At 46.4% G+C, this 16,759-nt stretch overlaps 1 long non-coding RNA gene across 1 annotated transcript; it reads left to right on the top strand.

Annotated features, from left to right (window-relative positions):
* The first annotated feature begins 1,130 nt into the window (after positions 1-1,130).
* LOC114061772 lies at positions 1,131-16,416 on the top strand. Its single transcript, XR_003572207.1, has 3 exons — positions 1,131-1,189; positions 14,702-14,897; positions 16,278-16,416. It is a non-coding gene; the product is annotated as an uncharacterized LOC114061772 (long non-coding RNA).
* The last annotated feature ends 343 nt before the right edge of the window (positions 16,417-16,759 follow it).

Below are 16,759 nucleotides of genomic sequence, written 5' to 3'. Positions count from 1 at the left end.
AATACAATAGACTGGTGGTAGCCACAGGCAGAATTTACTGTCCTTGGTCTAGTGAACCAGTATTAACCCTTCAAGTGTCCATGATGGCTCCATGCACAGTGTCACTTTCTGCTCCAGTGTAGGGATGTATGCTTTCTGTCAGATTGCTCAATTAATTATAATTGTCCTACCTTTAAAGGGATGGCCCTGGGCATACTAGGGGGTGTGGCCCTCATGGGGTTTTATTTCAAGCCATATCCTACTGTCTCCAACTCACTCAATGAATCTTACTCATCAATATTTAATGACACAAGTGTACCTTCCTTTTTTTTCCCCCCCTTCCTTTAAATTATTCTTCTGCACAGCCAGACAGGTGAATTGTCTTCCCGTTATGTTCTGGCGACAGAGAAGATGCTGCCTCGCTCTGTGTCAGCATCTAAGAAAGAGGTGGGTAGACCCACCAAAAAAAAAAATTTGAGCAGTGGGCATTACAGGCCTCTTGTTCTGCCTCTGAGACGTGACAATAGGTGTCTCGCTACAGATTCATTACCCAACAGGTATTCATCAGCTTCAAAGCTGCTTTTACTGCCTGTGTAGCACACAGGAAAAAATTCGTTTTAAGGAACAGGGCAAGCGAGACATCTCAAAGACTGTCCTTATTTTATTCTTTTAGTGCAACCTGTGCTGCTCTGAAAGCTACCAGTGACACATCTTGTGCTGTTCACACCTTGGTATTCTCTTGGACAAGAACCACATCCTGTGTATTATTGATATTTTATGACAAAGTAAAGCAATTTTAAAACATCAGGCTGCCCATCTGCTCTGAACTACTTTTCACAATATTCAAAATAGATGTGTTTCCCTTTCCTGTTTTCATATGAGTGAAATGCAGACCACAGTTAGGTTATGAGACTGGGGGCCAGGAATTTTTCTACTTTTAATCCTGTCTCTGACATTGATTCCTTCATTAGCCTTGGGCAAGTCATTTCACTTGGATATATTCGAATCACCACATCTATAAAATGGAGATGCAGTGAGGTGTCATGGAGATTTATTAGGCTGTGTCTGCAGCATACTTTGAAGAAGTCAAACCTTATACACCTGTTAATGAATGGAATTTTAAAATATGAATGAAAACATTTTCTCGTTTCAGAAGCCCAAGTTCTGATGAAGTGTCCCACAGACCTGTGACTACCACCACAGCCAGCAGGTAGGATTTTACACTTACTATGTAACCTCATGCAAGAAAAATTACCCGGAAGTTAGCATTGTGGCAGCAGAATTCCAGACAGTTTCCCAGTCAGAAATGTGTTGTTGTTGCTGGATCCCTTATTGTCCCCATGAAATGCAAAAAAGCGGGTTTTTTTTGCAGTAAAAAAAAAAAAAATCTCCAGGAGTAATTTAGAGAGTTGGTGCTCTGGGACTGCTGGATGTACAGGGCAATTAGATTCCTGCACAAATTGATCACCGTGGAGTAAAACCTTGGGCTTGTGTGAGTGTTTTGCTGCCAGCCTCGATGAAGGCAGGATCTCATCCAAGTGACTGGTAAGATTTGGTGGGAGACGTGGAGGATTCACAAGGACTTGGAGCCTTTCCTCCATCAGTAGCCTGGTCTGGTGAAGGTTAATAATCAATAGTCTTAGCCTGAAGAGGAGCTTGTGAGATGGATTGGTCCCATTCTGTACCGCCCTCACTGGCTCTGCCGAAGTTCTAGTGTTTGGCAGAAAGGCATTAAACGGGATGTGTGGCCCTGTTTGCCTCACTGCACACCTGGGGATGAGACACAGCTCAGCTCTGGCACCGGCCACAACCGAAACAAGCTGGTGCCAAACTTACATTGTCTTTACTCAGGCCGGACTTTCTGCAGACAAGAATAAATCTCCTCCATGACTAATCTGTGCATGACTCACCCGCTGTATCATAACGCAAACCTCGAAGAGCTGTGGGAAACAGCGGTGCGCTGAGGCGTGTTTTAAACGAACACTGACCCCTCTCAGCAGCCAGAGAGGCTCACACAGAAACTCGGGGCAGGAGGTGGTTTCTGCAGGGACGGGGCAGCGGGAGCACAGCGTGGTCCCCCTGCCCTTCTGCTGCCCCGCAGCTCGGCCGCTTCCCAGCCGGTCCCCGAGGCTGCCAGCTACCAAATTATCGCTACTGTTTTCCCAGCATCTCTGCCCAAAGCCTGTCAGCAGTGCTGCAGGGATTTTGAGGAGACCTCATGGAGTAAAGTGGTGGTGGTACAGCTGGGAGTGGGAGCAGGTGACAGGAGCGCAGTCTAGAGACAGAAGGACACCTGGATTAGGGAACAGAGGGGATTTGGGGCGCAGTGGGGTTACGAGGACGTAGGACAGCAACAAGAAAGATGAGTCTCGTACAGGAGATAAAGTAACCCCCCCAAAAAAGTCATGGTGCAATAATAAGATGAAGTTCATTTTAGTCACTCAAAGCAGTTTGAATTCAGCTCTTCCCTGTTCAGGGATATTTAACATACAGAGCTCAACCATAGCTGTTGCCTATGAGAGCAGACAGCTTGCTTCTCCAGCCCCTGCTTAACTTGATAGTCATAACCAAACCCATCGTTTCTCCTAACATGCAATATTACAAAAAGGGTGTTTAAAAAGTCAAGGATTTTCCTGCATGTTCTAGTTGTAATATTTTTAAAAGCCTGTGCTCAGGCCTTGCTTCCCTCTGAGCACAAAGCAGCTGGGAGTGCTGCAGAGGGAGCTTGATCGGCCCCCGGGGGAATGGGTGAAGAGGGTGTTTCTGTGACTTGCTTGCAAACCCCTGTGGCTGTTTTGAGGAGAGGCTCCTGGGATTTTACGCAGTCATGTATATCCCTTCTGGCTTGGAAAGATGGATTCTGTCCAGGGTTTGGCTGAAAAAAAAAAAAAAGAAAGGAAGGCCCTTGCTCAAAGGCTGAGTTTTGCTGGTTTAGAAATAAAATGTGGATAATGGACCCACCATTTACCACCTCCTTGTGCAGTGCTCCTCCTCCCATCCCAACATTAAATAAGAAAGCTCAGGAATGAAAACAAATGTATCCGAGTTTGTTGTGGTCACACCGATGGTAATAAGAGGCCATCAGGCTCCAAAGCCACCTGGAAACGCAGATAAGGTCGAAGAGGGAACTGACAGCCATGATCCTGCTCCATGGAGCGTGGTATGCCCCAGCCCAGCTTGCCAGCAGCAGGTGCCACTGGCTGCTCTTCGGATCTGCACCCTGCCAGTGGGGTGCCAGGTCCTTTTTCTGGGAGACCGTGGGCTGTAGAGGAGGGAAATTACAAGCAAAAGTGCTTATTTCCACTTTCCTCAGTATTCCACTGTGCCCCAAGTCGCTGCTTGCTTGTTAGGCTTCAGGCTGTTTGGCTTTTTTTTCTTTTTTTTTTTTTCTTTTATGAATTTGATGGTGTCATTTTTACACTGGAAGCCTGTTTCACCGCGTTTCTGGCAAACCCCATTGGTTAGACTCGTTTCACCACATCATGATCTTTTTTTATAGCCTGCATCTGCCAGGAAAACTTTGTCATTCATCATCTTCCTTTCTGCCGCGTTCATTTTCAGCAAGGCACAAAATGTCCTTGTGTTTCTAAAGTAATGCAAAGCCTTCTGGCTCGTTGGTCAGAGCAGAAGGGATGGATGGTGCACAGTCTTTGCGCCATGGCATGTAAATAGCGTTCAGAAGTGGGGAAGAGGAGGAAAAAGATCCTCAGCACACACAAAATAGGCCACTCCCCTTCTCAGTGGCATCCCTTCAAGAGATGGCTGCCCCAGGCACCTCTAAGTTTGCCTGTGTTTAATGCTGGTTGGTTCTGGTGGAGAGCTTTCCCCTACAAGCAGTCCCATGTTTGTAACCTTCAGGGCTGCGTTTTTCCTCCCTTTTCCCGTTACTCGTCTTGTTACGGATGAGAACCTTGTTGGTGCTAGAAACTATGTTTAAACTGGGGCCAGAACTGAAGTGCAGCTGTGTTTTGGTCAGTGGGTTTCTACACCCATAGTGGAACTGTTCCAGAAATATGTAATAATACATATAAAGCTGTTTAGCTGCTGTTCTGTTAACTAGATGCCTTCATCCAGGGTAGAATTCATGGATACTTTGCACGAGGCCTAAAGTGGGAACAAAAGCCCTCCTGAGCGTGGTTTTGTCAATCTCTTAGTTGCACCCTGTTCAGCAGAAGCTTTCTTGAAGTTCTTTGGAGATAGGTAATTTTTCAGCAAACCCGTTTGGGGTGAATCTGGGATGGTTGGCAATTTGGGGATAAAACTGAGGTTTTGCAACACATCTGCTCCAGGTCACGCCGACCTTCAACGCTCAGCTCAAAGGATGTTTTTTGTTGCTCCTCACTTGAAGAGCTGAAGCCGTTTTCTAGGCACAGAGCGTCGTGACCGTCTCTGTTTTCCAGGAACTTGGGCGTAGGTGGACCAAGATCAGAATTTAACATGTGAGCAACAGTTCTGTTCCGGTTGTTTGCTGGAGGTGGGTTTGGATTCCTGATTTGAAGTACTCACTTTAGATGGTTTTGTAGCTGTGTGAATGCCTTGAAAGCAACGAGCAAGTTCCCTTTGGCCTTCACGGGCTCCGGAGGAGAAGCCACACTGAGGCAGTGGGAAGGCAGATGTGGGAGCCAGAGCTCTGCTCTTCACCACCAGAGTCTGTCTCGCTCCTCTGTATCTCGCTTGCACAGAGGCAAATCAAAATTCAGGGACTTGTGCCACACTCTCTTCATAATGCATGGGTACAAATATTTGCATGCAGCAGTGGTTCAAAGGAGCCTGAAGATAGTATCTTAACTGTGGTGCTTTCCCAGACCATTGCTGCGCTTTGCCTTTGTGAATAAAGGCAGTAGTGTCTGCAGTCAGGAGATCTCTCATATAGATTTAATCTGGCTGTTTTCCTCCCTAGGGAGCGGAGTTGAGGATAGTGAAGTTCAAGGTAGCGTGTGTTTGAGTTTTGCAAGCAGAATAGACATGGAAATTTGAAGCCTTAATTGCACATTCCAGTCTTCTTATGGAAATGGTGAGCAAAGAGGAAGCAGAGCCTTTGGCACCGATCATGTGCCAGTTTTTAAATACCAATACAGATCTAGGGGGTTTATTTATAAACACGGCATGTGTGTATGTGCACATGTGCACACACCCTGATAGGGGTACACGCCTAATGTGCGATGTTTATGAACATCACACCACCTATCTCTGCTTATAGATTCTATTGATGATTGCTTTATTCATCTCGTGGCAGACCCATTTAAATGAAAATACGTTCCCCCATTTCCTCGCCGCTGTAAATTCCGCGCTGTGGGGAAGTAGCGAAGTGCACTACTAGCTATACATCCATGGAGAAATGCCCTGTTGAGGAGAGGAGTATTATACAGGGAACAATTGACAGCCCTTCACTTCAGTGGGTACATTTCTCTGTACAGCTGCATCACCACTAATGATAAATGAGTAATGTTTGATAGCTGGCTCCGTTGCCTGACAGCTACAGTTTTGGCCAGAGGGCCACGACAGGCTTTAGACTTCTGTTCAAAATGAGTTAAACATATTAGGTATTACGAAGCCACAGAAGCCTCGAGAATGAGTGCTGAAATGAGTTATCAAGGTATGCTCCTGGGTACACAACTTGCAAAGCAGATGTCATTCTAATAATGTGTGATATAGAACATGTCTGGCCTAAACCCTGCTGGATGAAATATGAAGCCCCGTTGGTGATATTTAATACCATTTTATGAGGTGCCATCTTATAAAGACAATGCCCGCCTTATGTGGAATGCTTAAGGTATTTTGCCAAAGGCACTGGGAGGTATCTGAACTAAGTAGAATTTTTATTATTTTATAAGCCTTTACTTTGTAATATTTCTGTTTCTACATTATTGTGGTACTAGCTGCACTAACCCTTTGTCTAGTGAACTTCATGAGCGGTTTGCTGATAGATTGACTGATAGCCACGGCTGCCTGTGGATGTAAAGGCCAGTTCCTACCTAAATATATTCCTAGCAAAAAAAACAGAGTAAAGTAGAAAGCAGACTTCAAAAGGAAATAAAGCTTTACAGGAGGCACTCTTGGAAAAGAGGTCCTTGAAGCTATGAGATCCCGAGGTTTCAGTGTTTTTTAAAGGAGTGAGGCCTGGCAAGGCTGCGAGGTTGTGTATTACAGCTGAAGTATTCGTTTTGTCTTGAATTCCTGTTGTAAACTTAGACTTCCTGTTGAGATTTCTGGGTCCCTTTGCCGATATCCCAAGGACATGCGCCGAGTCGCTTAGTTTAGGGCAGATGATGAGTGTTTTCACTCTCCAGTTCTCTCTTTATTTACCTATTTTCATTTAACACTGCTTTTGTGGAACAAAATTGCCTCCCTGTTCAGGTCTGCTGGAAAGCGAAGGCAGAGGGAGTCCAAGCGGTGATTCTGAGCAAATTAGGTACCTCCTTCCTGGGATGCAAAGACCGTGCTGACAGCGCTGTGGAGTTAAAGACCCCACTGGGGGCAATACTTACATTTCAGTGATGCTGAGTCAGTGCAAATGGGCTCAGTGCTGAGAGCCCATCGCTGCTGCTGGAGGATCTGGTCCAGTACAGCAAGGGAGTAGTTTTCTTGTCTTAAATCCTGCATAGTAGGTCTGTATCCCGCAGTTCTTCTAGTCTTCCATGCTTCTCCCTTTTGCCTCTCCCGAGAAAATGCAGCCCATGACCCAGAAAGCAGCCACTTCCCAGAGCACCCACCAGGGAAACTGATGTGGACCAGCAGCTGCTTTTGCTCGGTGCCGTGATTCAGTGGGGTGTCTCTGGCAGGGCAGGCCAGGACCCCCAGTTCTTCTCCCTCAAGTGCCTCCCACTCAGCCATACTCTGACTTCATGAACCCCCCACTACCACGTCCCTGTGACTACTTCTGCTGATTTGCTCGTCTGAATAAACACCAGCACTAAAGAAATTACTCAGCTTGGTGTGCCGGTGACCGCTGTGTACAATTTCCAGCTAGAGAGACGTCCCTGTGCTAAAATATGTGGCGGCTCTTTCTCTTAATCCTAACGCTCTCCTTCTGTCTCCCTGGGTAAGTGATCTCTTAACGTGTGGTAGTGCAGCCTGATGCGAGGAGGTGTAAGGTCAATTCCCTTTGATAAAGCCCTACTAACTTTTTTTCTGCCCTTGAAAAACTTGCTTTCCCTTCTAAATGCATCATCCTGTGAGCCCAAGGTTCGCAGATATTCAGATTCATCTTCCTTTATACCATAAACATGCCAGATATATATAATCCATTTGGACACTGGCAAGTGATGACTATCAGAGGCAGAATGGGTACTGAGGGGCCCATAGTTATACAGTAACATCAGCTTGGCAGCAGCTCATCCATCGTGCTAGATGATCTGTCCATCTCCCTGCCTATGGCTTGTAGCACATAAAATACAGAAGAAAAGTCAAACCAAATATTCTGCGTGCAAAACTCTTCGCGTCTCAGCCCGGCTTTTCTAGCCTCGGTTTTAAATGCACTCGTGGCCCAACTGTCTGGTTGAGACGCCGCTTTTTGAAAGAAACGTGTCTTAGAAATCCCTGAAAGTCGCTGCTCAGTGTATGACATGTCAAGTTACATCTGCTGTGTCACGAAACATCAGCGTGTTGCGAGAGACCATAATGAAAGGTGACAAGATACGCTGTAAACAGTTTCGGTCGATGTTTTTATTTATCCCAGAGCAAATTTCGTGCAATACCATCATCACAGGGAGAGCTCGGCTTCTGCTCCATCACTCAGCAAAACTTATGCCTGTGGTGATCAGCTGTGGAGGTAGGTTAGGCCTTAAAGCCGAGTGCTCTCAGGATCACTGTCCCTGCCCCAACTTGCGTGGTGGTGTGTCCATGCTCGGGCAGAGCTCCGGGACCCACAAAGGGTCGGTGGCATTTCCCCCAACCCTCATCTCTGTCCCACAACCCACACAGGTGCTGCGTGGGGAATTCCCCCCCTTGTCCCCCGGCACACGTGGGTTTGGGCACGGGGCTCCCCGAGAGGACTCGCGTGTGGTGCAAATCGGGTTTCCCACGGCAAGCCGGGCGCTTCTTGGGGCTTTCTGTGCCTCTCAGAGAAAGCTCATAAACGCATTTGCAAATCCTCCGTTTGAGCTGTACAGGTGGCTCATGTTTATCGAGGTTTTCTACTTGGAGCTCATTTCCTTAAAATCTGTCCTTATGTTTGCTAAAATCCACACAGTCCCCGTTCCAAGCTGCACGAAGCTTTTAGCTCCTTTTTTCCTCTCAGCATTTTTTTGCCTATATTGTTGCAGGAGTCAAATGGGGAAACGAGCAGAGCTGGGAGATTAAAGATGTAAATTTTATAAACAGAAATCAAAGGTCCTAAATCCTGAGCAAAGAAAAGCCTACATAAGTATGAACATTAAAAAACATACATAAATAGTACTTCAAGGCTGAATGTGTTAAATTATTCAACAGTTAAGTCATAAGTGTTCTTAAACTTAAGTATAAAAATGCCCTTGACAATATTTCATAGCTGTGCATTTCTTTAAAATATTTAGCATTCTCATTAAAGAGAATGACTTTATTTTATATATTAGTTACACTCCTGCTTGTTAATATGAAGGAATTTAGTAGCATAGAGCATTCTTATGTATATAAGCCAAAGACAATTTACATATAAAGTTGGACGACTATTCACTTTTTATTTATTCCTGGATCATCTGCATCCATGCATAGCTATAGAGCATTTAAACAAATTTGTTCCTTAATGTGTAGTATTAATATCTCCTGCCCCAAAAATATCATTTGTTAATGCCATTGCGAAGACAGGTTCATTCAAAGCTACATGGAAGTTCTTGCCTTTGAAAGACTTAATGAACCTTACATTTTTGGTATACTGCACAGTGTAATGCCTATTACATATTCATTGCCAGAATGGAAGATTTCCTTTAACTCTGAGCTTCCTGGTCTAGTTCTCTGTAAAACATTGTCAAAAGTCACAAGAGACTTTCGCTGAAAATTGTGACTCTTGATAGCAGGATGTAATGGGGAGGTTTAGAATAGAAGAACCAGTGGTATATGGGCCCAGGGGGAATCGTTCTGACAGACAAATGGATGGATAATACAGTTTTTGACATAATGGGATGAAAAAGTTTATGCCAGAAAGAACTGAATTAAAGTTATTACTTTAAAGAAATTCTGAAGTTCTCGAGACCAGCGGTATTACCTGCGTGCGTTTCATTTTACTGCAGCTCTGCATAACAGGTTTTTAAACAGGCTTGGTTTTGAATTGATTTATAAGCTTACTAACAAACCTGCAATAAAATCATAGTTCCTTTCTTGGAACTAACTCCAGTAACATCATTTTACAGAGGGTTGCTTTGGGAGCAGGATTTTTTTGATCTGTGTGGTTTTTGCAAGTCCTGCATCATCAGTTTGCCTCCCAACTCCCTTTTGTAAGGACAGCAAAACAAAAAAGGCTATTATTCTGCATTTTCCTGTGGCAAATTTGGAGGCTGCATGAAGCTGTATTATTTTGTATACATTTCTCTTTCTCGGAGCTTTGTGAACTTTGGGAATTACCAGCTCTGCGATCCCCGAGCCCCGGTGAGACACAGAAATCGGCTGATGCACAAACCATTGCAAAATCAAGGCCTTAGTTAATCAAGGCCAGCCAAAAAAGAAAAAAAGGAAAAAAAAAAAAAGAAAGGGGGACTGTACATTTTTCCACTTGTTATTTTTAGGTGATGGCAGGGCTGAGCTGTCAGTCAGACACGTTTTTCAGGGGTGTTGTGTGCACGTGTGCACCCAAGGGTTTGACCGCGGGTCCCTGGAGAGGGGACAGTGCAATAACAGCCGCTCCTCCCCGGAGCCTCTGGTGGAGCTGTGTTTCATTTTAGCTGGCAGTGACTAAGCCAACGGCTAAAATGCAGAAATAAGTGCGGCGGAGAGAGGCCCTCATAATGGCAGAGATGAAAAATGTGTGAGCGCAGAACAATGAAGTGATGGTAAATCTGAGATGTAGGCACCAGTCACCACTTGTACCATGCTGTTGTCAGAAGTGTGTTGAGATATCGGAGAGAGCGGGCTGAGAAAGGGAAGCTAATTATACCACATTATTCACTTCTGCTCATTAGGTGTAGTACAAAGGCCCTGCTTTTTATGTATATATTGAAGTGCCGAGGACTACAGGAATAGATAACTTCATGTTTCTTTTGTCTCGCTAGTGGGCCAGTTCAGAGAGAAAAATCGTGTTTTCACGGACCTGCAACTTTCTATCCTGCAGAATTAGGGATTTCCTCCTGCATGACCCCTAACAAATAGAAAAAGGCAACTCTCCCCCCCTTGAAACCCAACAAGCAAAGGTCCTGTGCCCCGTGGCAATTCCTCACCCAGTGCCTGTGTGATGGTGTGGGAGACGGTTCCTGCCTTCTCCCCTCTGCTCAGCGTAGGCACCTGTGTCCATGAAAAAGCTCTTCCTGTGTAATCCCTCTTCCCTACATACCCTCAGTAGCTCCAGGGGCACTTTGGCAGCCACAGCCTACCCCACTGCAGATATCCATCCCTGGGTCACCCTGTCCCCTTGTGCTTTAGTTGTCCCTCCATCATCCTGAGACCACAGGTAGCTCTCCAGCTGAGTGTAAATGAAATTAATTCAGCTGTTTAATCAACTTTGGGTTGCACACTTAATGCATTCACTCTTAGATGTTTTACCTGCCTCACAACCCTCGTATTGCATTCGGATCTGTAAATGAGCCATTAGGAAAGATGAACGGGAAGGCAGAGGATGGGTTTATTGAAATTATTTATATATGAAAAATACCTGACTTTCAAAATTCATGGTTCTTTAATGCTCAGATCACAGAGAACACATTAAATCTGAGAGGAGAAGAACAGGTATTGCACTTCCACTCTGAGGTGAATGAAATCAGATTTGGGCATTGAAATCCACCCTTCTCAACAATGAAAATTGCCTTGCACTTCTAATTATGAGCATCACAAAAGTCACTGCTTTAGTGAAATACCCTGCAGCTACACAAAAGGATAGACTGGAGAAGCACACATCTACCAATAAGTGGCACTGAGCATCTACTCCATTTCTCACACAGGTTGGCACATCTCTCAGTGGTCCATCTGGTAGAATTGGATGGCATTTATCAGGAAATAATCCAATTGTGGCATGCCAAAACCTGAACATGAAAAGTACTTGTGCCTAGTGTCAATCATTCACCCTCTGACAGTTCAATAAACATCCTTTCTGTGATGGTTTTCAGGAACACTGACACCCAAAATGCTGGAAACAATGCCAGAGATGGAAATGACAATGCTTCTGTGAAACATCAAAAGGGACCGACACAACCTGGCATGGATTTTGCCAAGTGTTGCTTAGCAATGCACTGTGCTTTGGGCCGCTGGCGTGTCAGGATTAACTGCGAAGGGAGCGATGTTCACACCTTCGCTGGGAACGTGTCCTTCCCAAATAAAGGAGCACAAAGCAGGGAAGTGCAGCATCAGCAGGAGCAGGGAATGCCGCAGCCACGATTTTAGGCTCCTGAAGAGCCATCTGCCCTCCCCGGTTGTCTTCTTCAGGCACGGGGAAAGACCACGTGCCTCGTCCCAGTGCCACAAGGACGCAATCCTGTCCTGCCCAGCTTGTGATCTGGGAGGGTATGAGGAGGTTTTGTGGAGGTTTTCTTTCAGAAGGGGCTAAACTTTGCTACCAGCAGCTCTTGCAGGAGGTGCATGCAGGCAGAATTTGACTCGGACTGGGTTGGCCACTGGGCTCAGCAGATGGTGACAACATAACAGGAAGAAAGCCTGAACCTGGAACTGGGAGGTGAACGACCAGAATCACTTCTAATGGAGTGTGAAATAGGGATGGTCATTTTAGCAGTGAAACTGGTGGCAGCAAGAGGAGGCAAGGAGGTCTTGGTAGCGAAAGAAAAACCTTGTCCACTTCCCAAATTTCTCAGGTGAGCCCCTCTCCCCAGGTGCCTGGATGCTGCCTGTGTCTCTGCAGCCACCTCCCACCCCTCCATGGATCCTGAAGGGGGAAAGCAGCTTTCCCAGAAAAACGAAGAGTGCTCAGTGGCTGTAGGGAAAACACACTATTTGGTATTGCAAGCACCACTTGAGGAGGAAACTGAATCAGGGGAAGTGAAATAACTTGCCTGAAGCCACCGACAGACCTGGGAACTAAACTCTGGCCTCCTTCATGTGCCAGATCCTGGAGCAGAGGCTCACGAGGTCTAACCAAATTGCTTTTTATCTGCGTGCCTGGTAAATGGGAGTGGGAGGAATGTCTGCATATCAAATAAGGGGGTTTTGTCCGTCTCGAAGTTCCAGGTTTTCAGATCCAGGAATCAGCCGACACCTGGAGCTCATAAACTGCCTTTTTGGTGTGGTGAGGACAGACCTGCGGGTCCAAACGCAGCCGTGCCAGCCAAGCCTGTCCAAACAGAGGTGCTGGGACCTGCTGCCAGTCCAGAGCCTGGAGGGAGGCAACTGCCTGGGGAGGCACTTGTGAAGAAGCACATGTTTGCTGCTACCCTCTTGGCTCAGGGCTGTCTAATCCGTAGGCACCAGGGTGATGGTGAAGGCTGCAAATATCATGGAAAAGGTGCTTTCAAACAGAGTGCTCTGAGCAGAAATCCTGAGGTGTGCAGAGCCTTATATATACTTATGACAGTTTTCCAGGGAGAAGTGCAAGCTAACTCCATCAGTGCCTTTGAGCCTTGACTTGTTAATTGGCATTACTTCTAATTCCCAGCTATATTTTAAGGTACGAACCTAAGGAATTTTAAAGTCATTATGTGGGTGAGGGACTGATAAAAATAAATCCTTCAGGTTTGAAAGTGGCAGAGAGGGAATAAAAGGTGTTAAGAAATCCAGGAGTTTTCAGCCAATTGGTTCAAAAAAGCATCCGGGTGGACTGCAGCTCCTGGAGAAAGGTCACTGATACTACTCTGGATACCTCTTTTTATGAACTTTATGCATCACATAAAATAAATTTAAAGCAGTTTAATTTAACAGTCTAATTAGTCATGGTTTTTTCATCTTGTCTATTTAACTATACATGGAACAAAGAGAAAGACACAGGGCCAAATTCAGAGCTGGCACAAATCAGCTCTGCAAGTCAAGGAAGCCATTCCTGCTCATCCAGGGCTGAATACAGATGCCAGTGGCCAAATTTGTCCCTGAGGATAACACCCTTAATGTCTGGAGACTTGCACCACAAACGAATTTGGCTGCCAGGAATTAACTCTCTGCAGGGCAGATCCTTGGGTCTCAGTGTTCAGAGCTTGAGCCAGGAGAGCTGAAACGTGGGAGAAATGGTTTAAAGATTTGAGGTGGTTTAAAACGAAACTCCTCTGTGTGTTGGCTTTGCAAAGGCTCCTGCAAGCCTTTCTCTTTGCCTCAGTCCTCTTAATTTTCACCCTCTTTCGCTTTAAATTTCAGCGTTCACGTAATCTCAGGATCTCCAGCAAAGACCAGTCACATGAACGCACCCTCCACTGGAAATGAGTGTCTCTCTACTGCCTTTGATGTGGTTATGCTGGTTATACCATTGCACTAAATCGGCCTTGCTCTTCAGCTCGTGTACAAAAATCCACTGCATTAACCAGGTCTTGATGTGGAAACATAAATCAATCCGTGCTTACAGAGGTGAAGTTTCTGAGCAGCTTTCCAGCTCAAGAGGTCTTGGGCCAGGTAAAACCTAGACTTCCAGCTCCACAGCTATACTGTGGTATTTGGGAGGGTTGTGGCCCTGCTTCCAGTTTTCATTAACGAAACAAATTATTTTTCAAATGTTGCAGGTTCCGGCAGAAATCTGCCTCCCGTAGGTTGAGGCAGAGGTCTCATTTGTTTTGTGATGTCCGTTTGCAAGAGCATCTTCCAGAGCAGGTTGCCATCTGATGCTGGCAGGCACTGGAATGGCTTGGGAGGGGACTGAGGTGGCTTAGCCACGTGTCACCCCAACGCTGAGCGGCGCAAGTCCATTCCAAATGTCTCTTTTCTAAGTTCCTGCAAGTTACCCTTCCCCAGCCGGAAATAACTACAACAAACAACATGGGCACAGTAAAGAAATTCAAATACATCATCTCAAACCACCTAATGATTAACTGTGTTCAATTAGTCTCCGGGGTTTTCTGTGCTGCTGTGTGGTCTCCCTGAAGGCACCACCAGCACCTCTCAGAGGTGAGTTAATGAGTTCTGGTTGTATCTTGTCCGCAAGCTCAGCTGCATAACCACCCTCCTCCTCTGGCCTGGTGTTCCTAGGAAGAACACCCACTTCAGAGGACTTTCTCCCTTTTCCTGCTGGAAGCTGATGAAACGCTTGGTCTTCCCCTGTGATGCATTTCCAAGGTGCTGCCTCTGCAGGGCTGTGCGAGTTCAGGGCTCAGCGGGTGCTACCCCAAGCCTCTTCCTGGGCGTCCTGACTGAGCTGGTCTGCTTGGTTGCAGGGTGTGGGTCCCTACATCTGTCACATAAAGCCCAGGTCTCTTGTTTGACAATATAGTTTCAAGACTGTGACTTAATCCTCTCTTTGGGGTGGTCTGTAAAAATCAGTGCTTCCAGCCAGGTCTGGCATCTGTGTAAGTTACTCCTGTTTCTTCTGAAGCTCTGTGTCACTGGGCCGTCAGGCCTTTTAGCACATCTTTCTCTTACCTTAAATTCATGTTTTGTTTCACTTTTGCATGGCAACACACTCTTCTCAAAGTTTCTTGAAGCTCTGGTTATATTTTTTTATCCTTCTTTTCTTCAGGTTCAGCCAGCACCTGTGCAGACCCTGGGCCTCCACATTGTCAAGAAATTACATTTTCCTGTGAAACTTTGCACGATCCAAACAGTGCTACAGGTGAGAGTCCCCAAAGGGAATCATTAGCGTGAAGGAAAGGAACCCTGTGGATATATCCAACACACTGGACATAGCCCAGCTTCCAAATGCATCTCTCTGTTAGGTAATGGGAAATGTACTCTTATTATAATGTAAACACCTGTACGAAAGGATGAGGGGCTGCATTGGCTCCTGCTCCGCTGGGAGCTTCCATCTTTAACTTTTTCACTCCCTTATTGTACCTGGGCTTTTTTTCTCTAACAAAAAATGTGGAGTTGACCCCACACTGCCTTGTGCACCATGACTGGATTCGTAGTCATGGACCCTTTTTTTCCTCTCTGGGTTGAGTTTGCCAGCAGCAGCTGGTACCAGCAGAGCCCAGTGCTGGTGCTGCTGCTGCTGCCATGTTGCTTTCCCTGTACCCATGTCCTTTCTGCTGTGTCGTTTCACACAGTGGACAGTTTAACGCACCAATTTCTGCAGATTCCAACATTCCCTGCCTCGTGCTGTCCTGGCTGGGATCTGTTTTCTTGCAGTACTTTGCACGAAGTGTCTCACAGTGCTGCTTTCCAGGAACTCTGTTCTGGACATGATTAATTCCTCTGCATGGCAAATTTTAATTGTTTTATCAAGGAATTTTTTTTTTTTGCCTGAGTTTTGCAATCTCTTTCCCTGGTGTTTTGCCTCAAATCCCAGCCTTAATATGTTCCTTCTAATAAGAGACTCCAACCTGACAGTTGTAAGATTGGCACTGCCACCACACGTTACAAAATCTGGAGTTTGTACCATGTTATCTTTTTTTTTTCCTGCGGAAAAATAAGATACCGACATATGGCAGCTCTCAGGAGAGTGGAGGCTGAGAGCGGGAGGCCAAGAGAGTCGAGGCTAGGAGAGATTTGGAGGCCCGTAGTGGGAGACTGAGAGAGGAGAGGCCAAGAGTGGAAAGCCCAAAGCCTGAAGGGTGCCACAATCTGCTCCTCAGCCATGCTCTTGCTGGATTTTCCCTGAATTTCCCCAGTTTTGCACTCAATGCCCGCCGACACACACTCGTATGTGACCCCCCGCACCTGAGGCGAGGGCGTGGTCGCCTCAGGCCCTCACTTCGACGCCAGACTCCGAGGGGCTCGTAACCCCTGAGCTGTGTCTAATCAGGCAACACCTGAGATTAATTGTGAGGGCTTTTCTCTACCCACCCACAGAGATAAAGGCAGAGGAGCCATTTTGGTGCTTGCACGTGCCTGGGTGATGTTCTGAGCTGCTCTTGCGCCAGGGTAAGTCCGGGTGAGGGAGTATTTGCCGGGCCGTGAACTGAACGCTTGCTGTGGGCCTGGCTGATAAAGATACCAGGTTGTCTTTAATGGAGCCAAGGAAACAGGGACCTGGTGGGAGCAGTGGGCTGGGAAGGGGTCGGGAAGGTTGTCACAGGTGGATACCGTGGTGTTAAAAGTAAGAGAAGGGAATCCCCTGCCTTGGCTTTGTTTGACTCCTTCCTGCTTTCAGACAGCTTTGGAACCTGCTGCTGGGATTTCCTACTGGATCCCTTGAGCCAGAAAGAAGGGGGCAACCCTTCTGATCATCCTCCTTGAACCGGCCACACCTCGGCTGAGACATCGTGGTGACAGCTCATCTAGCAACACCATTACCCAAAGGTGAGGTGCTCTTGTTTGGTTTTGTAACCCACGGCTTTATCAGGACAGTGCAGGACATATGTTGCTGTGTCATCCAAGATGCCGGGGTGTAAAGACAAATAAAGGATGGGGTGGGACCAGACTGGTGCTTTACTGGCTGTGGGTAGGTAGAGAGGGGGAAAAGCAGCCTTGGCACCTGTTAGTGGCCATTAAAAACTCCCATGTTCTGCTAATCTGTGCTCGTAAAAAGGCCATCTGCTAATGCTCAAAGGTCATTAAGTTACCAGCCCTGTTTACTCCTCCCAGCTCTGCTGGGCCAAGCCTTTCTCAGAAAAGAGGACTTAAATGGTTATTATGG

This window comes from Empidonax traillii, unplaced genomic scaffold (genome assembly GCF_003031625.1).
Source record: "Empidonax traillii isolate 1590-97213 ecotype Southwest subspecies unplaced genomic scaffold, ASM303162v1 scaffold357:size1057043, whole genome shotgun sequence".
Taxonomy (NCBI): Eukaryota; Metazoa; Chordata; class Aves; order Passeriformes; family Tyrannidae; genus Empidonax; species Empidonax traillii.
The sequence above is the reverse complement of the archived record's forward strand: the minus strand, read 5'-3'. Positions and strand labels throughout refer to the sequence as shown.